The sequence below is a fragment of the Armigeres subalbatus genome, chromosome 2 (genome assembly GCF_024139115.2).
Source record: "Armigeres subalbatus isolate Guangzhou_Male chromosome 2, GZ_Asu_2, whole genome shotgun sequence".
In the NCBI taxonomy this organism is placed as follows: domain Eukaryota; kingdom Metazoa; phylum Arthropoda; class Insecta; order Diptera; family Culicidae; genus Armigeres; species Armigeres subalbatus.
Genome location: NC_085140.1, coordinates 383,950,633 through 383,976,568, shown reverse-complemented (window position 1 = coordinate 383,976,568; position 25,936 = coordinate 383,950,633). Strand labels below are relative to the sequence as shown.

Sequence of the window (25,936 nt, the reverse complement as noted above, 5' to 3'; positions counted from 1 at the left end):
TCTCCTTCGGTTACGTATTTTGCCTTCCCAAGGCATAAACTGATTCATATTTGAGAAACAAATTTAAAAAATGAAGATTCAAATTTTTCCGATGTTGTCACATTTCCTATTTTTCCACCCCAAAATTCACCAGGGTGGTGATAAAATCGGGATGTTACTGTAGTTGGCAAAAAAACATTCTCTACAATATGACACACAATTAAAGGTCATTGCATATTGAAGCATATATTGGGAAAACATATTTAATGCTAATAACGTCATTAGCATTCTAGTACCTATGCTTCTACTGACGATCCTGCCTTGCTACTTGGAAGGCGCGATTAATTTGTTTATCTGCGATGCAATTAAGCACACCTTGTCAACATTTTTTTTGAATTTTGAACAGCTTACAAATGCTAAATATTAACAAATTCGACAAGTTGTCGTTGTGAACAGTTCTAACTAAGAACATATTTAAAATTAAAATGCTCTATTTATGAATCAAACCGAAATTCATTATTCAATTCCGCAGTTATTACCTATAAGCATTATTGACGCAACGCAAAATTTTACCGTTTCGACTGAGAAGTCGAAAGAAATTTCCAGCCAAAAAATAAAAAAAGCCTTTTCCTCAAATGCAACGATGACAGACGTACCTTCATCTGTGCTACACGATTTAGTGAACGGTTTGGCTGTACACAATATTCAATTTTGTTATTTTTGGTTTGTTCGACTAATACACACCATTTACTTATTTGACGCTGTGCAACGTAAAGCAAAAGCAACAACCCATCTTGTTCTTGAACCAACGCGATTGAGAATGGCAACAATCCTCGCCATGTTTTCAGTGTTCTTTGTTTTACAACGAAATCGCTACAGCACGTAACTGATGTCGCTAAAGGTTTCCTTTCTGAAACTGCTTATGTATACCGTCGCCGTTTACCTCGCCGCTTGAAATTAATACACAACTTCAGTTTTACGACTTTATTCATTTTCGGAGTACACATTTTGGAGCAGCCCCAGCACAAGTTCCGAACTCTTTGGCTTCCGTGGTACAGTAGCCTCCGTTTCAGCACCGCAATAAGATTCGGCCGTCGCCAACAGCACAGCAATGTTTTTACGACCTGGGTAGCAGCCAGTGCCCGTTGTTCAAAAAACCAACAACTCAACAGCCATACAAACGGCGGGCGATTTCAATTAATTAAGTGAAAAATGGCATGTTTTTCCTTTCCGATCCACAAATGGGCGACCTGAGCGAATGATTTGCTTACATACCTAATGGTGACTTCCATCATTGCTGCTCATACGCGCTGTACCATCACCGGATGAAGCATCATCGCTGAGTGTGTTTTTGCTGCCCATCACGATCTTCAGGGTGGCGCGATAGTGGAAAATTTAACGACCAGTTCGGTGTGATTGTTTTCTCTTGGCAACATTTGACTAGCGATGGTGAGCAATTTGAAGACAAGGCACTGATTAGCAAACAACAAATTGGGTTCGGTAGCCAAAAGAAGCTAATTCGCGACCTCTAGCGCTCGAACTCCATATATTGAAGCTACAGCTATGCCTCTGAAAAGCATCGATCAGAGCAACAGATTGCAACCTAACTTCAATGGAGGTGATGCCGGACACGCTCTGCTCTACAAGTAGACATGGACATGCGGAGTATCTAATGGTGATTCAAGTAATTTTCACACCTCGTCAGCAATGCAATTTTCTCGCGGTTATAGTGGATCCGCTGTACAGAGTTTCTCGGTTGCCAGATTTGTTTGGTAAAGTTGAGCTCCACCATTGCCAAGTACTGAACCTAATAACGAATCATAATCAGCATCACTGCGAACCAGCGACACCATTTCCAGCGTCCACCTTTGACGCCACATCTTTTACAGTGGCCGAAAGCCGCTCACTCTTCTCGAAAAGCACAGCTGCATGGAAGAATTATAGTTTGAAATCATAAACTAATTTTTGAAAAAAAAAAGTTATTTGTTGTTGAATAAAGACTGTACCACCTCTACAATCGATCTGCTTTTCTGAGAACCACTAGGAGAGGGCGGATATTTCCTGCCAGCAATCCCCGTTGCTGTATCTTCTTCGGACGGATCTTAACTTACGCATTACAACGGTTCATTTAAGTATATTGAAAAAAATGTTGCTTTTTTAGTATTCGAGCCTACGATTGATCAATAGTAGTCAAAATAAACGTTTGGTTATTAGAGTTCAACATTTTTATTTTTATAAATATTTTTATTTATGTATTCATTTATTAATTTGCCTATTTTTCTATTTATTCATTCATTGATTTATATTCATTCATGCCCTTGAAAGTTCATTAGATTGTTTCCTACCTTCTCGGGTGAAACCCGCCACTGTACACCGTGGTAGCTGACCATAATGTGTATGCGCTTCTCAGCGCGAATCGCGAACGCCATCACGACATCTCATCAGCAGCCAAAGTCGTGGTCTTCTCATCACCATTGCGATGTTCATGACGGCGACGTCAGCGATGACCACGACCACCAGTCCCAGCCCGGGACTAGCCGGGCGAAAAGTCGCGCATATCGAAACGCGCCTAAACAAGTGTTTATTACAAATCACTCTTTGAATACATTAATATTTATTAACAGCGCCGTTTGGAAAGGACTAGTTTTTGCCGACCTTTTCGTAGATTGATTGAGGCTGCCACTGACTGCGTGCATGCTATAAGAGAACCCTCTCTTGGGAACTTACTCACAAGTATAGATTCTATGCGAGCCAGCAGCAACGTGGGCAATCGGTGAAAATGCAGCGCACCGAACAAACCGATCGTCCATGGTTTGACACAAAAGCTTTACACGCGAGTGAGTCTCACGCGCGTAGAACCAGTCGACGAACGCCCGTACGTGATTGGTTGTTTGTTTAGAAACTCACACCGGGGGACACGCTGCTGGGTCCCACCGTTGATTGGTAGCAGAGTGGAAATCAAACAGGGGAGAAATGCACGCCGAGCCGGTTTAGCACCTTATTAATATAAACGACACATATGCTCAGTGAACGTTTTAGCATGATGGGGCCATTTGGTAGGCATGGGTAAACCAATCGAGATCTGGATGTAAAGCTTGAGATTATTGAGTTTTATTGACAAAGAGTGTTAGACTGTACGGTTTTCATGTGCGGGCAGGGTTTACTAAAAGAGGTTCGTTATTTCGATTTAATCTAGCTGGTGCGCCCCGACCAAGATCGTGACAATTATAGTGAAACGGTTTAATTGATTAAATTGAATGTCACTGGGCGAAGGTTCGATCATCGACGTTCATAGGTCATTTGCATATTACGCAACACTACAACTGGCAGCCCAACCAATAGTTGGCACTCAAATATACTATTTGTTATGGTGTTGTGCATATGCAGTGTTATTCCGTCTTGTGAAACAAAAGATTCCGACATTTTGACAAATTACATTAATTACAATTGGCAAAATGGCTTGACATTACCAATTCCAAGGGTTGGAGTGGTTACTTATCCAATTTGTATAATCGGAAGCAGATATGCTTTGAAAGTATATACGACGAAAGCACTCTCGTCGATTTGACCATGGTTGTGAACTGAGACTTAAAAAAAACACGAACAAATGAACGCAGAACAAGCTGGAACGATTTAAAAACGTCTGTCGGGTAAGACATACAAGTTTAAGTCTGAATCTTGTCCTGAAAGACAGTATTTTCAGCAAATACTTGCAGTTGTTTTTGTGTTTGATAACATAATAATAAACTGCGGGAAAAGTCGAAGTCCACGCTGTTATAAAAAAATGTCAAATTTCTTGCAGCAAAGCAATTCTTCAAAGCAAACTCGAAGGATTGGAGGGCATGACAACCGATTATAAGCGGAAATTCATGGTGGTGTGGACAACTTCTCGGCAAATACCAAAGCTATACAATCATCTCAGATTCAAACGAAATTGATCAATTTTCAGCCAAATCCATGGAGATTAAGAGGTGCATCAAACGAGATTTTTTAGACTTTTTCATAGAAATGTCGTCTGAATGCATCGATTTAACTCCACATATTAGAAGCATTAGTCGTGAATAGCTTCTTTAGATTATTATCTACCACTGTGCCATTGATACTAGGATGTTTAGAGGGCTTATTCTATGACTTTTTAGTAGATATAGCTGAAAAAATGCCTAAAAACCAGAAAAATACCCATTGAATTGGAGGGTGGCAATTTGAATCTGGAGTACTTTTGAAAATGGTGAACCGGTCTAATGGTTATAGTGGACGCTCTAAAAATTCCAAAACGTTTTGGGTTCGAATCCCGTCGTGGTTCTGAATTTTTGTGAATTTGCTTGTAAAAATTAGCTGGATAAGCGATGTATGAAAATTTGTTCGTTTGTTTGAGAAACTACATATCGACGGTTTCGTGCAATACTGGCACAAGTCAAAAAATTTCGTTTTTGACATTTTGATTGCAAAGCACAAAGCAAAGGTAAAAAGTATGAAGTTTCACCTGACAAAGACCCAGGTCGAAATTCACAATATATCAAAAGTAATGCTTATTTTAAAAATATCAAAGAATTATTTAAAAAAACTCGAATTTATCGATTTTTCAATGTTTTTTACTGCAACTCATAAAACTTTTTGTATCAACTGTTACCAACAAATTAAAATAATAGCATGCTAGGATTTCTTAGAAAAAATTAAAGTGTTTTTATGACTCAGTCAAATTTACACAAGAAGAAAAAAAGCATTGTATCCATTCTCAATAAAAATATATTTCAATTGTAAATGTAATTAAAACTAATTAATACAAACACTGGAAAAAACTGTCATTTTGAAAAAAAGTCTTTACAAATTACAAACATTTCAACATGCGTATCACTGACAATCATACTCCGTAGAAGTTGCCAAACTGGAAAAGGGACCCGGGCAGAAGCTATGAACAGAATAACAAAACATGATATGGACTTGATTGATATAAGAGATAAAAGAACAGGCCACAATATCAAAAATTTGCACCGAAATATCATTTACATATCAAGATATGCTATGGATAAGAGCAAACTAATGGCACTTGATATCGATCACTTATTACAATTAACATATCTTGACATCCTCATGATATTTTAGTGCAAAATATTGATATTGTCGCCTGATTTTTATCTCTTATATCAATCATGTCCATATCTCATTTTGCTATCTTATCAACATTTGATATTATTGAGCTATTTTCGTCTACTTGGGGATAATGAAAACGGGAGAGAAAGGTGATAAGGAGGGAGGGTGAGAAAAGGAAGAGGTGCAGGTACGGGTATAGCCAGGCCCTTGGGCTTGCCCCGCTTGCTATACCCTATATCCGATGCGTCTCCGCCCCGTGAGCGAGCACGGGAACGTCGAGACAGATTCCATGCACCGAGATGGTCGACCTTGAACTCAAAGACTCCCACCTGCCAGCCAGAGTGTATGTAATAAAAAGTGGCGACACTGTCAGAATTGAAACAAGATTCTTCTGTCATTCCCATACAAAATCGCGATCCAAACGAGCAGGAGACCTGTCAAATGCGGCACATGTCGCCACTTGTACACAGCTTGTACTAGCAGACCCGACGAACTTCGTTTCGCCTAAAATTGATTTATTCTCTGATTTGTTCTTGAGTTTCAGTTTCATTTGTATTGAAGCCCCACTTTCCAAAGCAGGGAGGGGTCTCAAACCATCTTAAGAACCTTTCCTGGCCCCACAAACCTCTGCATACAAATTTTCACACCGATCGGTTCAATAGATTCCGAGTCTATAAGGTTCAGACAGACAGAAATTCATTTTTATGTATATAAAGAAAAAGAAATTAGAAAAACCCTTGAAAATCTGGCATATTGTTGTAAAAAGAAGTATGGTCGTGAGTCCTCCCAACCATATCCACAACACATGCCCGAATAATATCCATGGAATTTGAAAAAAACAAATCGCAAAAATATGAAAGTTTTATTTTTTGAGTGATAATTTTAAAACGTCGTCCCTAAACATTTTCATATTTCGAGTTATGTCCCGAGCAGCACAAGTCAGGCAAATCTAGTTGCAGCAACTTGATTACGACTAAATCTGGTCACAAATGAGTTACAGTAACCTGTGTGGAATATGTGTGCTGCTAGGGCTGTATTGTACGTACTTTGAAGAGCAATTATGGAGTACTGCTTCCAGTTTTCGCATTGAAAGTGCCCCAGAGTGTTGAGTTTTGCCAAAAACTATCCAGACTTTTGAGCTCGGTTGTGGCGGCGTGAGTTTTTTCACATTCAAGAGTTCAAGAGGTAGAAAACATTGGAATTCATCAAGTATGCCTCGATTCAATGATTATTTTTGCAGCAAATAAATAAATGTCTTCCACCTTCTGGGGCATCGTAAAATAAGTTAAGTCGAGATCCACTTTAAAAAAAAATTATAATCTCTTATTAAACATCAAAAAGACAAAAGCAACTTAAACATTTTCCGAGAACACAGTAAAATTGAATTGGCATTTGATTGTTGATAAAAAAAACATAATTAGTACACGGCATACTGTATGAGTTCCAATGCTTTCTACCTCTTGAATGTTAAATTTATGAGAGCCAATTTGCCAATTTGTTCAAAAACAGTTTACTAATATTTTTTTTGAAATTGTGCACGCTTAAAGTAAATTACACATCGCATGAATAATTTTCACACATGACGACGATGACACGAGAGAATAGCAATCTGTGTGAAAATTATGTGTAAGACATGCACAGTCGTTGTGTAATGTCTTTTATTCCTTTAACCCTTTCCCGCCCACAAATTTTTCCAAAGATTTCAATATAGGAAGGAATCATCAAAAAGTTATTTGGCATAGCCAAAATTAGTGGACAACGAAAAAAAAATTTTGATTGTAAATCAATAGTTAATTGTTTGTTTTCAAAAGTTTCACTATTTGTAATTGATTATATTTGCAGTCTAATGGAACCATAAATATGTGTCAAATATTCCTTTTGTTGTTGTAACAATTCGATGAAGGTTAAAAGGTGCAAAATTTGATGGTGCACCACAGACACCATGGGCGGGAGAGGGTTAATATGTGTAAGAAACTTTGCTTCGAACCGTCAAGTCCATTTTGAACGCCATGATGGCGGTCGCGTCCGGCATGCACCGCAACGAAAATGACTTTTTCTGTGGATTTTCGTTATGTTTCGATACGATACAACTAAAATGTGCGAATATATATGTTTGTAAATATCGCACTTTAGTTTGGTCATATCGAAACAAATGGGGACTCCTCTGAAATAGTATAAAAATGTTGCGATAATTTTCAATTTACATGAAAAAATATAATTGAGGTTAGGTCCGTTTTCCGACCGCTCTCTCACTGTGTGAAATGAACTCATCAAAAATCGTTAACCGTCAATTACACTAAAATGAGTAACATGGCAGTTACACATAATATGTGTTGTTCCAGGTTAGGCCTGTTTTGTGTGAACGAAACACAAAATTGTGTGAATGACTTTAAGCGTGTGTAAAATGGATATATGCAGTATCTCAAACAAATGATTCATTTGTTTACAAAAGCAGAAGTCTTTTTGAAAATTTGATATTGATTTATTTCATCTTAGTAGCAGCGGCACCGTGCCCCCGGATCAGAGAAACGACTTGTATGACGGCACAAGTAAGCAGTTAGTGGAAGAGAAGAATGCAGCATGGACAAGATTGCTGCAAAACCGCACGAGGGCGAACGAGGCACGATAAAAACGGGCGCAGAACACACAAAACTCGATTTCCCGGAGGAAAAAATGCCTGCAGGAAGATCGAGACCGTGAAGAGACGGAGCAACTGTACCGCGCTAATAACACACGAAACTTCTATGAGAAGTTGAACCGTTCACTTAAGGGCCACGTGCCACAGCCTCATATGTGTAAGGACATAAACGGGAACCTTATTACGAACGAGCGTGAGGTGATCCAAAGGTGGCGGCAGCACTACGAAGAACACCTGAATGGCAATGTGGCAGACGAAGATGGCGGTATGGTGATGGTCCTGGGAGAACGCGGGCAGGATATAATTCTACCGGCTCCGGATCTCCAGGAAATCCAGGAGGAGATTGGCCGGCTGAGGAGCAACAAAGCCCCTGGGGTTGACCAACTACCAGGAGAGCTATTCAAACACTAGCACTGAGGCACTAGCTAGAGCGCTGCACTGGGTCATTACCAAGATTTGGGAGGAGGAAGTTTTGCCGCAGGAGTGGATGGAAGGTGTCGTGTGTCCCATCTACAAAAAGGGCGACAAGCTGGATTGTAGCAACTACGGCGCAATCACATTGATGAACGCCCCTACAAGGTACTCAAATTTTATGGCATCGACTAGCACCAATTGCAAGGGAGTTCGTGGGGCAGTAACAGGCGGGTTTTATAAGCGAACGCTCCACCACGGACCAGGTGTTCACCATTCGCCAAGTACTGCAGGAATGCCGCGAATACAACGAATACAAAACCGCATTGATACAATCGATCGGGACCAGCTATGGCAGCCAATGCACGAACACGGGTTTCCGGATAAACTGACATGGTTGATCAAAGCGACGATGGATCGGGTGTTGTGCGTAGTTCGAGTTTCAGGGGCATTCTCGAGTACCTTCGAAACGCGCAGAGGGTTACGGCAAGGTGATGGTGTCTGCTATTCAACATCGCTTTGGAAGGAGTAATACGAAGAGCAGGGATTAACACGAGTGGTACAATTTTCAATACGTCCGTCCAGCTATTTGGCTTTGCCGGTGACATAGATATTATGGCACGTAACTTTGAGAAGATGGAGGAAGCCTACATCATACTGAAGAGGGAAGCTAAGCGGATCGGACTAATCATCAACACGTCGAAGACGAAGTACATGATAGCAAGGGATTCAAGAGAAGACAATGCATGTGAGCCACCCACCGCGAGTTTGCATCGATGGTGACAAAATCGAGGTGGTAGAAGAATTTGTGTACTTGGGCTCACTGGTGACTGCCGAAAATGATACCAGCAGAGAAATTCGGAGACGCATAGCGGCTGGAAATCATACGTACTTTGGACTCCGCAAGACACTTCGATCGAATAGAGATGGCCGCCGTACCAAACTGACTATCTACAAAACGCTCATTAGACCGGTAGTCCTCTACATACACGAGACCTGGACGATGCTCGTGGAGGACCAACGCGCACTTGGAGTTTTCGAAAGGGAAGTGCTGCGTACCATCTATGGTGGGGTGCAGATGACGGATGGTACGTGGAGGAGGCGAATGAACCATGAGTTGCATCAGCTGCTGGGAGAACCATCCATCGTTCACACCGCGAAAATAGGACCGGGCCGGGCACGTAGCCAGAATCTCGGACATTAACCCGGTTGAAATGGTTCTCGACAACGATCCGACGGGCACAAGAAGGCGAGGTGCGCAGCGGGCAAGGTGGATAGATCAGGTGGAAGATGATGTGCGGACCCTCCGTAGACTGCGTGGTTGGCGACGTGTAGCCATGGACCGAGCCGAATGGAGAAGACTCTTATATACCGTCTGATTAAATAATAAATAATACCAGTAAAATAAGATAAGAGTGAATGCCTTCTTGTTCAAATATTTCTCCCATGATTATTTTAGAATAGGCTTTAAAAACAATTAAAAATTTTACAATACAAACAAATTAGTTTTCATTTTGGCCATGATGGACGTTAGTAGATATGCGGTTTTCTCGGGGATTCATGATTTCGGACAGCGAATGAGTGGTGGACACCAAATCTGACTTCAGCTGGAAAGTAGCTTGCACATGACCTGAGCTTTCTAAACAGAATCCCGACCGGTCCTACCGAGGGACGGCCATCTGTTATTAGTTGTTTTACTCGGGAAGCTGCATCACGTGAAAGCTTCGAGGGGATTCGCAACAGCTGATTGACATGAAGAGGAGTGGTATCAGACGCACTTACTAAACTAAAAACATCAATTATGTATCATTGAATAGTTATCATATCATTGGAAGGAACTCTACTAGGCAAGAAAATGCGCCCTCGGTTCCATTCCCCGGATCCGTGGAACATTTGACATCCATCTGTTATAAGAGGCATAGTGTCACTCGGTAGAACCGGTTGGGGTCCCATTCACAAAGATGAGGTTATGCCAAGCTACTTATTATAATGGTAAGAACGGTAAGAAGGATTTATATCACTCTTCGTACTTTTGGGAATAATTAGTGCTTCAATAGAAGAATTCATAAACTTTTGTGCTTTAATGCGTGCATATTAAAAATTTAAAAAAAAAAAAAAAAAAAAAAAAAAAAGACATTAATCCTTTTTTATCATGTCAAACAACTTTGTGCTTAACTTTTTTTTTCATATAAGGTGATTCTTCTTCAAATCTTATTATGGACGGATTGTGCATTTGAGTCAATCGTCCATTCGAACAAATGGTCATTTCGGGCGTTTGGTGTTTCAGGGCGAACAGAATCTTCTCCGAATTCTTCGGGTGAAAACAACATTTCCTCGAAAGTGACATTTTCCCGAAAATTACATTCACCCCTTAGAATGACATTTTTAAAAAAAAACAGTATTTTTCTGGAATTTCATTTTCACGAGAAAATGACAATTCCCAGAAAACGTTATTTCTAGGAAACTAAAAACGTGATGACACATATACATTTATAGTAAATGTTTATGTTTTACCTCACGAATTATTATGTAAAAACATAACGTTTGTTAAGCATTCAGTCAAGCATTCAAATCAACACCATGAATTAAATAAGAAATTATCATAACTAAAATACATTCCTGTAAAACTGCCCTCCCCTGCTATCCACATATTCAATCGTTCTAATTCGGCACTTAAAATGCAGTCCACAAGAAAGCAACACCGCACCTGTCGAAAATCATTCATAATTTCAAGTAGCGTGCAAAAAGGCCGTTTTATTCTAAACGCTTTGGAAGATCAAAACATGTTCCCATTCCGAACGGTACGAAAACTGTTCGAATGCACGTAGCACTCCATTCTTTTACACCTAACGGATCAAGATTATAACTCAGAAGTGACATTCCTCCTCCTTTCGTGTTAGATCACAACCCTTAACGCGACCAAAACGCCAACATTCTCGCCGATAAATCACTTAAAATGCACAGATTGGTGCGCTGAATTCCCGCATAAACGATTTATTTCGTTGGGGCGTGATGTGGGCCGAATAGCCCTTCCACGTTATACAACGTAGCTCTGGTGAACTCGAAAAGCTAGAACGCTCAAACGCGTGAAGCGAAACCATAAATATTGGAAGCATATTTGAATCGATTTGGTGTAGGAATTTGTTTCACCTCTTTTTCGTTGAGCTTCTGAGGCTTAAATCGTCAGCAGCATTCCACTGACATGCCTGTACTTCTATCGCTTACGAAAATGGGATTTTCTTGGTTATGCGTACTCGTCAATCATAAAACATTTCGAACTTGTAACATACGTGTTGTAAGATTGTATGCTGAACTAAACCGAACCGTATCCACAAATCGACTCCTTTTTCACACCGTTCAGACTACACAAACCCATGCTAACTAACTACCAACAACGAGGATTACCTACCGACAGCAAGCGGAGATAATATGCGATTTACATACTTCGTCCTTACCGCCCCAGCAATCCTTCCAAGCACGAAGATGAATTTTTCGTTCATGTTCATCGCCTAAGGATAATCCGTGATGAAACCGAAAGTGAAACCACCATGCTGGCGGCGCGGCCGTCCTATACTCCACTCTCAAAAATGCAACTTTTAACCACATACCCCGAAACTAACAACGTCACAGGGTAAGTGACGGCGCGGTAGAGAGCAAACGCCACCCGAAAAGTATAACGTCTGGATTAGCATAATACAAGGGCAGTTTACACGTACATAATTATGCAAATTGCCCTCGGTAGCCCGCGCTGTAGTCTGGTTTGGTTGAGGTTGACTGGTCGTTACGATGGTTTGTGATCTGGTCAAACTTTTAAGTTGAAGCTTCGTTTTGGTCGCTGATCAGCTTGCAACAGTGAATCAGAGTATAATAACTGTATGAGTATTTAGAACTCATTCTTTGTCGAACAACGGTCACAGAATTGCATGACACAATTCTATGACCTTGGTTTCTAATGTTTAATCAAATAAACATTTAGATGATATCCGTAATTAATAGAATAAAAAAGCAATGCAATATAAACGCCAATAAAAAGAATGCACTGCAAATATCACCTTAATTGCTTAATTCGTCTAAATGAGCCAACCGCTTAACGATATGTGTCTGTATTTTATCGCCCACAAATTTCGTTTTTCTATGGCTGTCGAAGGCATTATCATCACTAGGTGGATTAATCATATTTCTAATTGTCAATCATCGCCAGCAGCACTATTACTATCTCATTCATATTTCTTGTTCTCTAATAACTTAAAGGAAGTCAACTTCAACCTATTTCAACCAGTAGCGCCATCGCATCCGCTGGCGCTGGTTGTAACGTCGTGTGTGTCCAACAACTTCCCCACATTAGCTTTCTATTAATTCATCTGCGTTGACAAGTCACCTGATTAGCGCCCAGCACGGTTCCCCATCATAATATGATAAATGCCTTTATGGAAATTTAAACAAACAATTATTGTCTATTAATGAGCCGATAAGAAAGCCAGTTGGTGAGTGAGTCGTGTTAGTCTCCTCCTATGCTGCTCTCCATGCTAAGCGCGGGATATAAACCACAAAGAGAAGCAGACAAGATCAGAAGCCGTCAAATCTTGATATATCAGTTGTTTTCTCCTCCGACTCCCAAGACAGGCAACCACCGCCAAATTTGTCAGCGGGAACCAAGGGTTGAACAGTGCCCAAGTGTTTGCCAGAATGATGAGCATACAGGATGAACAATAAAGATTAGATAAAATTTTATTCACTCGAAATTTATTGATTTAGGGAATCAACATGTCAGTCCGTAAAAGATTATAGCTTAGCAGGAAATTTTATAAATTAAAATTGACTACAGGCGGACGGAGACTGACCGCTTTGCGGAAGCTTGGGTTGGCAGTCGTCGACAAATGCCCTCGCTGCGTCGCGTCACAGTATTGGGGTAGGCAAATCAGTTCTGCCCGAGCAGAAGGAAATGATACTGATTGTAATACATTAATTATAATTTCAAATCCAGCTTCAAATTATTATAAAGATAAAAGGGTATTTGTTGCATGCTCCAATTTCAATAATATTCCCAAAAGGAATTATTTCAACTTTCAATTGCAATCATGCATGGTTATCGCTGAAAAAAAAACACAACATGAGGAACAAAGCCATTTGGGCTCTAATTTTTAGTTTTAGATTGTTATTGATATGGGTACTGTGTACGTACGTTATAAATTTAAGGAGCTGTAACCTGACATTCAAATCGATTTTAATTACAAAAAATAATTAAGCTACTAAAGTGTTTCCATTTTCTCTTTAAAACCTCTTGATTGAATTGACCACTTCTTAAAATATGTGACCCATACTCAAATTTTATATTAGAACACATTCTTTTTATTAGAACATTTTGCAGAAAGGTAGCGATCAGTCATTTCTTCCTTCTCGGTGAAGCTGCGATCTCGATCTCCAGGGGCGCTTCAGAAGCGTTTCCTTTCTCTCCGTCGCATCCTACGGCCATTCTGGTCGTCCCCTTTATGTTCTGCACCTCATTTGGTTTGTTAGTTTGCTCTTATCGCGATACAAAAATCTTTCTTTCGTCAAATTAAACACAGAAAACAACGTCATCTCAAGCACCGACGAGAACGACTCTGAGGTCGGCGGTGGCGCGGTGATGACCGGGAGCAACATACACCGGAGCGGTGTAAGTGGATCTCAATGTTCGACCATTAAAGACCAGAAGAGGGGAAAAAAGCTGAATAGAGTAAAACGGGATCCAGCGATGAAAACTGAACGGGCTTGATGATGACACTTAGACCTAGCTTTAGTAACAGGTCGTCGTAAAGACACTTGGTTATCTGGGTTCGAAGATCGGAAAGGATTGCTGAATGGTGCGTCGCTTGGAAAACAAATATAAGTCAAATCCACCTCTTGATAGGTAGACAGTGCTTTAGAAAGGCTACTGTGCAGGGATATGTTGAACTTTAAGACAATCAATATTTTCATTATCTCTCGACTCGGTAAGAATGTTTTATGCATTCTGAAACAATCAGAGTGGGATGAGAAAGTGTAGGCACTACATGCTCAATTTGTAAGTGCTGCCTTTCCGTACGATAAGGCATACTAAGAAGAGTTGCACAAATCGCCTAAAAGTTTTGTGTTTTGTAGAAACATTTCGTTAACACATTCACGATATATTCACGAATCTCTACAATTTCTTTGAACAACATTTCGTCCAATGGCACTTAGTCGAATGACATTTGGTCGAAAGGACATTACGTCGAATGGACATTTGGTCGAATTAACATTTAGTCGAAAGCAGATTTGAGAATGAAGAACCTTCGTGCACTTGGTCGTATGACGTTTGGTCGAAAGGACATTACATCGAATAGACATTTGTTCGAATGGTACATTTTGTCGAATGTATATTTGGATGCGAGTATAATACATAGGACAGTTATGCAGTTATGGGCAGTGTATGTTTTCAACTTTTCTGTAGTCGTCCAGGGTTACCCGAAGTGTCCATTTGTTGAGGCGAAAAACCTTTTTTGCTTTTGTATTCCTTTCTTCCCCTGCTGATTTAACATAATCTTCTTCTTTTTCTTATTGGCATTACATTCCAAACTCGAAAAGTTGCGCCTAGCAGTATTCATTAAGCACATCCGCATTTGTTAACTGCGAGGTTTCTAAGCCAAGTTACCATTTTTGCATTTTGAATCCAGCCATTTGCATGGACTTGCTTTATAGCCGCACATCTTACCGCACCCAACTAGGGTGGTCGGTATTGGCCATTTTTGACAAATACCGGTATTCGGTATTTGGTGGAGTCAATACCCGTAATACCGGTAAAAAACCGGTATTTGTGAAAATTTCAGAAATAAAAAAAACTTTGGTTTGAACTTTTGGGTGAAAACCAATATTTATGGATAAACTTCAAGTGTAAAAACCATTGCTTGTTGAGCTGGGCAAAGTCAAATTTAAGTAAACATAATATACTGAACAATTCATCATCCGCATCGGATTTTGTTGACAATTTTGCCAGCTGCTGAGAATGCCCTCTCTGGTTCAATCGAAGTTGGACGAATAAATGCAAGAGCGTCGAAATCAGTCTCAAGTACTTGGCCTTAATCCCTTTAGATTCATAGTAGGAGAATTCTTTACGAATTGCTTGCAAAGATCCTGGCTTCAACTTTACTTATGGATCCTGTACACTTCCGGTGGTGCAAAGGGCCGACTTGAAAGATCTCCATCCTGAGCGTTGCCCGGCTATCGCTTTAACCTGTTGCCAGGTTAGATTTCGGTCGACTTCTTTTATTTCTTTATTGAGGTTTCGCCGCCATGAGCCTCTGGGTCTGCCTCTACTGCGATGTCCCGCTGGGTTCCAGTCTAATGCTTGTTTACAGATTTCGTTTCCGCCACTACGTAGAGTGTGACCGACCCAGCCCCATTTCCGATCCCGAATTTCTGTTGCTATCGGCCTCTGGTGACAACGACGATGGAGCTCGTTGTTTGAGATCCAGTTGTGAGGCCACCAGGCCCGAATTATATACCGCAGGCATCAACGTCCATAGAAATATCTTCTATGCACCGGTCGTCAGATGTGGTCATTGCCTACGCATTCTGCTCTGATGCACAAATGATTAGACGCTTCAAGATCTCGTCCACTTGCAATCAAAAATGGATGTCTTGATGAAAATGCCAAAATCATGTCTGATCAATTATTTTTCGGCAAGAAGATTCAGAAAAGCAAACAAATCAGCGTAATCTGATCGTCTCTTGAATTCGTGCTTTGAGAGCATCGCAACGGCGGCAATTTCGGTGGCTTTACTTGAAAATTGCCACGTCGACATAGTAGTTCTACAGCAGCTTGAACAGACTCGAGGGCTTGAATTATTTCACCTACCGGAAATAAAAATCATAACCACAGAAGATAAGTTTGGATTGCAGCTTCAAATCGATCAAAGTTTCATGAACGGCCCCCTGAAACTTGGTGTCAGCTGCCAATACAATGATGATCAATTTTTGCGGTAGCGTGAACGTCGTCTATGATGCTTACTTGTGCAAGTGTTCAATCAAGCGCGCATTCAATTGTTGTAAGTGTTTGGGGCCCGGCGAATCTTTAGCTTAACTGAAAACTATTCGAGATTGTTTATACACACAACAAAATTTCCATTCTACTAAATGTCCATTTGACTAAATGTCCATTCGAATAAATGTCCTTCCGACTAAAAAAGACAAATACACTGTCTTCGACCAGAGGCTGTACAGACTGAACACTTAACACCAAGCATGAGACAACGGACAGGACACATACACCCAGGATCAGTAGGGAATTTTCCGATCACAAAAAGTTTCCTCCTTACCGTGGCGGGAATCGAACCCACACTCAATAGCATATGCGTCTAGACGATTGACGTCGTTAATATTCGGTTTATGATTTTTTTTTTAATTTACTTTGAACCTTTTGTCTGTCTAATTTTGTTAATAATTTTTACCTAGCGGGGAGAAGTTTCCGTAAAAAAAGGGTACAAAAACAGTGATTTTCATGCTTATTTTACTTACACTATCTGAGATCCTACCCATTTTGGAATGCATCTTTTCCAAAAGGTTATGCAGGAAGGTTTTTGCTTAGACATGAGTCATTGATTGGTTTAGAGCTTCGCCGCTAAGTTGTGGAATATATAAAACATTATTTTATGCTACTCAAGATATTCCGATATATGGAATTTTCTACAATGTAAATATTCTTATTGTAATTTGTAAAGATGATGTCTTTAGCAAAGGTCGTCTGGTGGGATTGAACTGTCTTGTGATTGAAAAAATAATTCGGAATTTTACATATAGCCGGCGCTAGTGCGCTTGTAATATTTTTGCTTTTGTGAAATATCGCTCTGGCTTGAGATCCTTCGTACCTAAACCCAAGTTGTATTCGGCAAAATTGTTCAGGATGTCTAAGACTACAAAACGACTACAATACTGAGTAGTTAAGTACTTCTTCCAAGAAGCGACGCTTGTTAGCAGTTATAATTGAGAAGATGATAGAATTATCTTTCGAAACAGCCCAAAAAGTCTGAAATTGGCCGATATTGTGACTCCAAAGCACACACAATGTAAGTTTTTTTAGCACAAACAGAAGGTTAAGCATTGTTGGTAAAATCTATATACATAAAAATGAATTTCTGTCTGTCTGAACCTCATAGACTCCGAAACTACTGAACCGATTGGTGTGAAAATTTGTATGCACCTCCTTTGGATAGGGAGGTTCCCATACAAATGAAATATCAATTTCATCATAACTCGAGAATTAATCAGAGAATAAATCAATTTTAGGCGAAACGAAGTTTGTCGGGTCTGCTAGTCATTCATAAATCTCAATCATTGAGCGCTCCCTCGCGAACTAACTCTTTTGCGAGTTTAAAGGAATGCATCACGTCTGAGTTTTTCATGCTAGAACGAATCATTTCCCAAAATATCATTTCCCTCTAAAAAGTTTTTTTTTGTATCTTTATTAAGGAGACTTCCAGCCCTAGACTGGCTCGTATCAGATAGCTCCTTCTTCTTCTTCTTATTTTTGTTTTGGGTGGTGCTTTCTTTTGTGCACACACCCACCTAATTGGACCGGCATCGCAGGCCATATGTCCACCTATCTCTACTTTATAGGTGGAGTTTACAATCATTGTTTGCACTCTTCTTTATCGACATGTTTTGATGTTTCTTAAATGAGTCTTACAATGGTGAGTATTTGTTTGATTTTACGTCCGTAAACTTTTCCACTCGTTTACAGTCATAATAACTATAATCCCTTTATATTAAAGGGTGTGGAGGGGGTGGGAATCGAACCCATGACCATCTGATTTAGAGTCGGACGTGTAGACAACTACTCTACGGACCCCCTCCCCTCCGATAGCTCCAAAAAGTGTTTAAAATCAATTTGGAGGGAATTCATTGTTTACACACGCAGGAGTGTCCATTGCTGTATGTATTGAACGTTAATTTACTGTTAATTTACGAAAGAGAACAAAAGAAAACCTACGGTGATTCTAATGGTCGTACTTTCTTTACTTGTCGTACAATTCCACCACTTGATTTTACCTCTGACAGATAATTATTTCGACCTCAACAGTAAGATCATTTTAAGTGTCTTGTAAGTCGAGTCAAGTATGAGACACTTAAGACGGCCTTACTATTGAGGTCGAAATACGTATCTGTCAAAAGTACAATCAAGTGGTGTAATTTAAGTGAAATTGTACGAACTCGTCTTCTTATGACTAGCATCAGAACAATTTTCATTTTTTAAATAAAAATAAAGTTTTTCCTCAAATACAGACAATACAGATTTTCATTTTAGGCCAACATAGATTTACTAAAAAAAATCCCTGAAAAAAGCCCTGACACAACGGACAGATGTGCTTTTAGAAACGTTCACCAAACCGAAGGCATTTCCTATTCTATTTAGAAATTATCATAGTTTGCAGAATTCACTCTTTATTGTTAATGATAAACGATAAAAGAGAACCATAAATCTCTCACAACTATAACAAGCCAAGAAAACAAGCTGATTGTAATCTGGTACAAGTGCGAAAAACAGAATCGAAAAATCAGCCCCCATCGACAAGAAACGCCTTTCTCACTTATTTACCATCGAACACAATGGTTCTTTTTTGCAGGGGTGAGTAAAACAAGCTGAAATCCAACACTTGCAATGGTGCCTTCTACATTTGGTGCTTTTTCAGATGATCTGATCTTCTCCAATCATTCTTGAATAAATTTGCGAAAAATGTCTGTCTACATATCCTAAATGTAAACAGACATAATGACAGATTTTTCTATTTCCCTCTGAATCAAAACTTATGTAGGTACATTAGCAAAATTTGTACCCTATCATTCAATTAAAAAAAGAGTTGTTAAACTATTTCAAACAAAACGACATAGATTTGCGCCATAATTCTGCATCAGGATACTCTTGTGGCTCGAGGTAAACCCTCCAGGGAAGTACGCGGTGTTTTGGGAGATCGTGATTGTCATGTACCTGTACTCTTCAAACACTTTGTGTTGTCTTCCATACATGATCACATGTGACGGGTTCACATGCGTTCCAAACCGATAGGGTCACGATAAGAGAACGAATAAAAAGACATCAGTCGACTTTGAAAAATTCCGACAATCGGTTGCACAGCTGTAAGAGAATAGCCATCTGCGGGATTGTGCTTGACATTTAGCATTATACAACGGACAGTGCGTTACACGGAGACATCCAGCTCTCAGTTTTGTTGGGGAATCGAACCCACACAGCATATTTGCGTCGAACTCTAAATTCTACCAGTGAGAAAAAGCGTACTCCCCACGGCAGAACTACAGGAGCTGGGTCATCGATCCGACGAACTACAGCTTTGTTAAGAATGCAGCAACAGCAAAGGAAGCATCAATTTTTCATCAGACATAACTTTGTTTAGATAAGCTTTGACGTTAATATTCGATGGATTTCGAACATTTTGCAATCGAAGTAAATTAAATCTGCAGAACGTAAAGTAACCCGACAATTATGTTGGAACCTGGTGCTGCTGGTGGTTATTTGAATTTTGTTACTTTACTCTACGTCATCAAGACTGCGAAAAAAGCATCTTTTAGTTTTTGAATAATGAAAGCCATTTAAACAATACAAATTCATGTTGTTGATCTAATTGTGAAAGTTTTACGTTTCTCCCGAAAAGATGTATTAAGTGAATGAATAACTCACGTATTTCCCAAACAGAAGTGCAACCGATTGTCGGAATTTTTCAAACTATGCTTTGTGTTAAGAGCATCTGACAAATGTCAGCTCTGATTTTTATGTATAATTTCAACTCCTAAAGGGGTAAGGACTGTCATGTACCTGTACTCTTCAAACACTTTGTGTTGTCTTCCATACATGATCACATGTGACGGGTTCACATGCGTTCCAAACCGATAGGGTCACGATGAGAGAACGAATAAAAAGACATCAGTCGACTTTGAAACTTACAACACAACGGACGCTTAATTTATTCATTGGCTGAAGAATCCTATACGTTTCCCTGTTTCCACTCGAGCTCTTTTATACATGATACCTTTTATTTAAAGACACAAAAGTGATGTTGATCTGGTGCTGAAGAATCCTATGTAAATGTTAGTATAGCTTTGTTAAAAACGAAGGAGAAAGTAAATAAAAAGAGCCTTTCTTTTGGACTGTTCTTAGCTCATCCGACATCAAACTCTAATACTTTTGTATTTTTTCTCTCTGAGCTTTTTTTTGTCTCTATCATGCACCTTATATGCACCATGAAGATCTGACCATCCGGAAGATGCTTCCTGCCGTACCATAACTCGAGCTCTGCAAGACGTCAAAGTCTCGGATGAGCTGCTGAAAACCTCAAGATCCAATTCCTCACCCTGTCCATCCTAGAATTAGGTAAACCCTTTAACCTCGAGTTACCACGAGTGCGTTAGTCCATGTCCCACTATCTGATAGTTATCTTCTTCTTCTTCTTCTTCTTCTTCTTTTTGGCATTATATTCTCCACTGGGACATTGCCGCCTCGCAGTTTAGTGTTCATTTAACACTTCAACAGTTATTAACTGCGAGGTTTCTAAGCCAAGGTACCATTTTTGCATTCGTAGTTGAGGAGGTTCGGTTGTAGGCACCGTTCGGTTATGGGCACCCCTATGTATCTTTTGACAGATAAGAGATGCTATCATTATGACAACCGTCATTTGTTTGCTATAATAGCATGATGTTTTGAGCTCAATATCAAACCGGATGGACATCTCTACTTTGAACTAGAAACAAATAAATTTTTCGTACAAAAAAAACAACACGAAAGTTTTTTTGGCCTTTTCAAAGTGTCATAAATTAAAGGATTCAATTCAAAAAGTGAGTTCTAATGCGTATTTACACAGTAAATTTAATCTATTTTGAGGCCCAATGTCGAGTGCCATCAAAAAAAAAAAATTTATTTGATCCTAGTAGGCAACGACAAAGAAGAGTGATTCTTTGAACTGAAAGAAAAGGGAGTGAAAATTTCAGTTTTCAGTGAAGGAAGAAGCGGTTCCGTAGAAAAGTGCGATTGTTATCTGATTTGCGACAGATGAATCTCGATCTCAAGTGCTATTTTCTGCATTGTGCTATGTGAAGTTCCAATGTCTACGCAGGTTTGACGAAATCACCCGGTTGCGAATTTAGGGGAAAATTTGTGGCGTTTAAATAAGCAGTCGAAAATAATTTCCTTGACAACGAAACGACGTCAACGGCGAAGAAATCGTCGCCCCCTCTGTTTTTTGGATGTATGTTTCTGTATGCTGTCATTTGATGTAAACACCATCCGGAGGTCGAGATACGTCCGGCAAGGTTCGGGCGCTAGGTGGAATCACATTGCCGGAGCCAGTGCGACGTAGGGTCGGACTGTAAGGAAAATACCCCACCAATCATTGCACTGATCAGTTCAGAAATCAAAGAACCCTATTTTTCGATCTTTGAACAAGAATATTCCCTGATTTAAGCCAGGACATTTTTTGACGAACTATTGGTTTTCCAACTCGGAAGACAGCATAAATCTAAAACTAGCTGGTGTTGAGGAAAGGTCCTCCCTCATCCAGGACATACGAATTAGAACTTGGTGAGAGAATTCCATTATATACTTACGTAATTATATTGAAACTATATGATTGAATACCATACAAAAAAAACCATCAGGGCACCCGATTGAAGCGACTTGGATAGGAAGAGTGGAATCGCCAACTTCCTATTGTTAACATCTCGTGGATAAAGGGCGGGCTCTTCTCCCCATCTATTGGGTCAATCTGGGAAACGAGGGCTAAATTATATTATTGTGTGTACGAACTTACTTCTGGAAGGAGATTCTCTATTCATCCCGTGGATTCGCATAAGTGTCTTTGCTTATGGAACCACCCCACCCATTTTGGCCCTTCATACAGGAGTTTGATGAAATACAAACAGTAGTATAATCATGATCAAATCGTTTTCCAGATATGGCCAGTGCTATCGGCAGGTGCCTTGCTACAATAGATGGTAGTATCATCATCATCATCATCAATGTCGATTGCCATCAAAATTTCAGCGCGAATTTTTTTTTCTTCTCGTTCCAAAAAGGCTGCGAAATTCGGTTGTGGGCACCTTTATTGGTTCGGTTATGGGCACCCTCATTTTATTGATAAATCATTCAATATCGTTTTACTTGTCCCTTAACTTATTTTAATAACGTTTTAAGGCAGTTTTTATAATTAGTTTGACATAATTGTTCGAAATAATGAGTTTATTTAATATTTTTGTTCTTTGGGCATGTCTAGTCATTATACACACACTTTTTGGAACAAAGCGTTGACCGATTTACTTGCAACAAGTTGCATTCGACGGGGAATGCTTTCCCATTGTTTCCTAGTGAAAATTGGTCACTCACGGACTATGGGATCAAAATTTATGGCCAAAATAGTATTTAGAGCGAATAGTAATAGAGCGAAAAAAAAAACAAACTATGGTATCCTCAAAATATTGTTTCCAAACAAGCTTTTTGAGACTGTGCCGGGAATTGGATCCTGCCGATAACACCATCCGTAACCTTACCATTATTTGATTCCGCAGTTTGTATACATAAAATAGAAGTTAGGCAATTTTCAAACTAGGCATAAACTTTTTACTATCTTAAAGAAAATAGGAATAACCATTTTGAAAACCAAAATTTCACAAATGCCTTTACATTGAAAATTTACTTAATTGTGTTGTTTTTGAAAACGTTTAAAAAAGCATTTTGATAATTTTTAAATATTCAACATTAAAAAAAAATAGGTATGATGATTCTAAGCCGAATTTATAGTTAGAGAAAGCATGGAGATATAGAAAATTATGTAAGAGAGAGTTCTCTTTAGATATTATTTTCGTTGTTAAAAGTTGATTTGATTAACCAAGTATGACTTCAATCATTTAGTCATTTGACTTCGATCATTTAGTGGTTTGTTGATAACACGTTTCAAAGTGTTCGTAATTTATTGTATGATAAAAATCCACCGATATTCTTTCTACTACTCTGCCTAACAGATCGTTGTTTAAAAAGATAGGGACACCGTCTTCGACCATTGGTCGTACAGACTGAATAGATATTACAGCATTTCCTCATATATTAATTTAAAGCTTGTCTATGCCCGCCATTGCATGAGTATGTATCTTGTGTGACAAGTACAATGGATACACTATGCCCAAGGTGTCGAGAAAGTTTCCAATCCGAAAACATCCTAGACCAGACCGAGAATCGAACTAGCCATCTCCGAATTGGCAATCCTACGCTTTTGCTAGCAAGGCTACTTGAGATCCATCTCATATGTATATTAATTTATTCATCAAAAAATTATTATTGCAGGCAAATATAAGCTATCGCCGATAGATTAATGTAAACACAAAAAACAACTAACTAAAAAAAACAAACTCCCAAAATTATAAAACATAGGTAGTTAGAATCAAAACCAAAACTCAACTTACTTGCTTCTGCTGGATGCCCTTTCAGCTAATTTTGTAATCGTAAAACTGATGTTTAAAACTATCACCAATGCACCGTTTTATGATGAACTCCTTTATAGAACTTTCAGTTTAACTGTGATCCTCATCATAGATTTTAAACAGCTTCATTCTTCAGTAAAAAAATGTTGAATCATTATCCTTTACGAAACACTTCACAATCACAGTTTCGTTTCTGATTTTCTTTCAATCTCACCGACACTTAACTGCAATCATTCAAGCAAGGATCATAAATCCTCTCAATCACACCGAGATGCACCGAAGATGATCCTATCGTAGAATGCACTTTACACGGCAACTCCACAAGCCCTCACACGGCAGGCTCCGATTGCCCGTATTTTGCCCACGTTACAAACAGTATTGACGCATTGACACGGACGAGCGGCGGAAAACGAACGAAACGTTCCGTTTCACAATCTCGACTGGAAACCGAACCTAGAGCGAACCAAGCACATGGCACATGGCAAGGACGGTAAACAACACACGCTGCTGGCTGCTGCCACAGTCACAGTAGGCAGTCAGTAGGCAGGCGAAACATCCATGACATAAGGACAGTGAGAAAAAAAAGCAGCGGAGAGAAGGCAGAGCGCGACCATCCCCTTCGATCCAAACATCCATCGCAACGCTCTATGCCCTCGGATGGTGGAACGTGGCGCAGCCAGTGCGACTGAAATAAGCATAAGCGGGACCGAACGCTGAAGCGAGATGACGATGGTTGTGCGAGTGCGCGAGGCGTGTAGCATAACAAATAGAGTAGCACCCGGCTGGGCTGGTCGCACGCACGTGGTTCTGCCACGCTACGGTTCATGGCGATGCGGAGCGGCGGTGATCGGTGGATGATGACGATGAGAGCTTGCATGGGGGGTGGTGGATGGGTTGCATGCAGGAAGATGTGTGACAAAGTTTATGCTGCGCTATGGTGTCCGTTGAGTACATACCGTAGTTACATACTCCGGTGGCAGTAGATATGCTATGCTTCTTTTTCTGCTTGCTTCTCGTTTCGCTTCATGGGAGTTGTCCACGTAGTTTTCTTGGGTGTGAGTTTGCTCGTGAGAAGGACAAACCTAGGCTAATAAATGTGTGGTATTGATAGATATTATAGAGTTAGACATCTTCAGCTACCTAAAATGTTCAAATCCTTTGTGGCTACGTAAAAACGATCGCTTGAGAACTGTATGGAGTAGTTGTGAGTTGGAATGCTAAAACCTGCGTAATAACTTTAGATTAAATACTGATCCTTTTTCGGATTCCACTTCACAGTGAAATCCAAAAGTTAAGCGGAATGAGCAAATCCTTACTGACCTTATTACGCAATACAGATTTTTCATAATGACAGTATTTCAGGCCACACATCTTGATTCTAGATCTACATGTTTTCCTAGGCGTGGACGTTCCATTCACTCAATGGATTTTCAAATTTTGGATTTCATTTTCGTAAATTTTAATTCTTATGTGAATTCAAATTTTAAGGTATTAGAGTCAATGCAGACAAGTCTTATTTTGGTGAAATTTGAGGTAGTAAAAAATGTTCATTACTCTTAGTGAGTTCTAACTGAGAAAGGTATTGTAAGGCAGTATCTATTAATTACAATAAAAATACTTTAATTAATTAAATGAGTGTATTGCTTCTGCGCGAAATTAACGAAATTGACAATAATCTGGATATGCTAATATCAATTTTCAATCTACATTTTCATGATAGAATTATTACCGAAATTACTGATCAATAATAATAGATGGTTCCGTTAGGATAGATAGGCATATTTATAGAAGAAGATGTTGATACGTGCGAAGGGCATTTTTTGGTTAAAATTAAATCGAACGACTTTTCTACTGCTAAGCTTCCATTCCGAAAAGGAAGGGAAGAGCTTTTTGAGCCTGAGAACACTTACCGAAGAAGGGATATAACCAACGACATTTTTGTTCAATGTGGAGTCGAATATTACTCCATAAATTTATACATCTTCACTTCCAGTCAAGTTTGCGATGTATCTTAAAAGCTTATTTTATTTCAAATATTTATTTAAATATTTAATTAATAATAATAATTTTAATAGTTTAATAGAGAGTTTTACGATTTGTATCCCGCCCCTACCTACCGAACCGAGATATTGAATTTATTCGTGTTTTGAACAATTTTGTTCCCATTGTGCATTGGTTCCTCCGAGTTGTGCTACCATACCAGTCTGCATAATGAGTAAATATTACATTATAATTTTTTTGTTGATAAACATTATTTAGGTTTTTTTAGTGGAATGTCTTCAACGTTTTGTAATCTTCGCAAATGATTGTACGACAATTCCTCGAATAACAATTCCCCGTATG

The 25,936-nt window shown here is 39.4% G+C and overlaps 1 protein-coding gene across 1 annotated transcript in view; it reads right to left on the bottom strand.

Annotated features, from left to right (window-relative positions):
• LOC134217322 (paired box pox-neuro protein-like) overlaps nucleotides 1-24,065 on the bottom strand; it is a 156,497-nt gene extending 132,432 nt beyond the window's left edge. Inside the window, exon 1 of the mRNA XM_062696071.1 lies at nucleotides 23,576-24,065. The gene's annotated coding sequence lies outside the window, so the exon portion shown is untranslated. The remainder of the gene's footprint in view (nucleotides 1-23,575) is intronic.
• Between the last annotated feature and the right edge of the window lie 1,871 nt (nucleotides 24,066-25,936).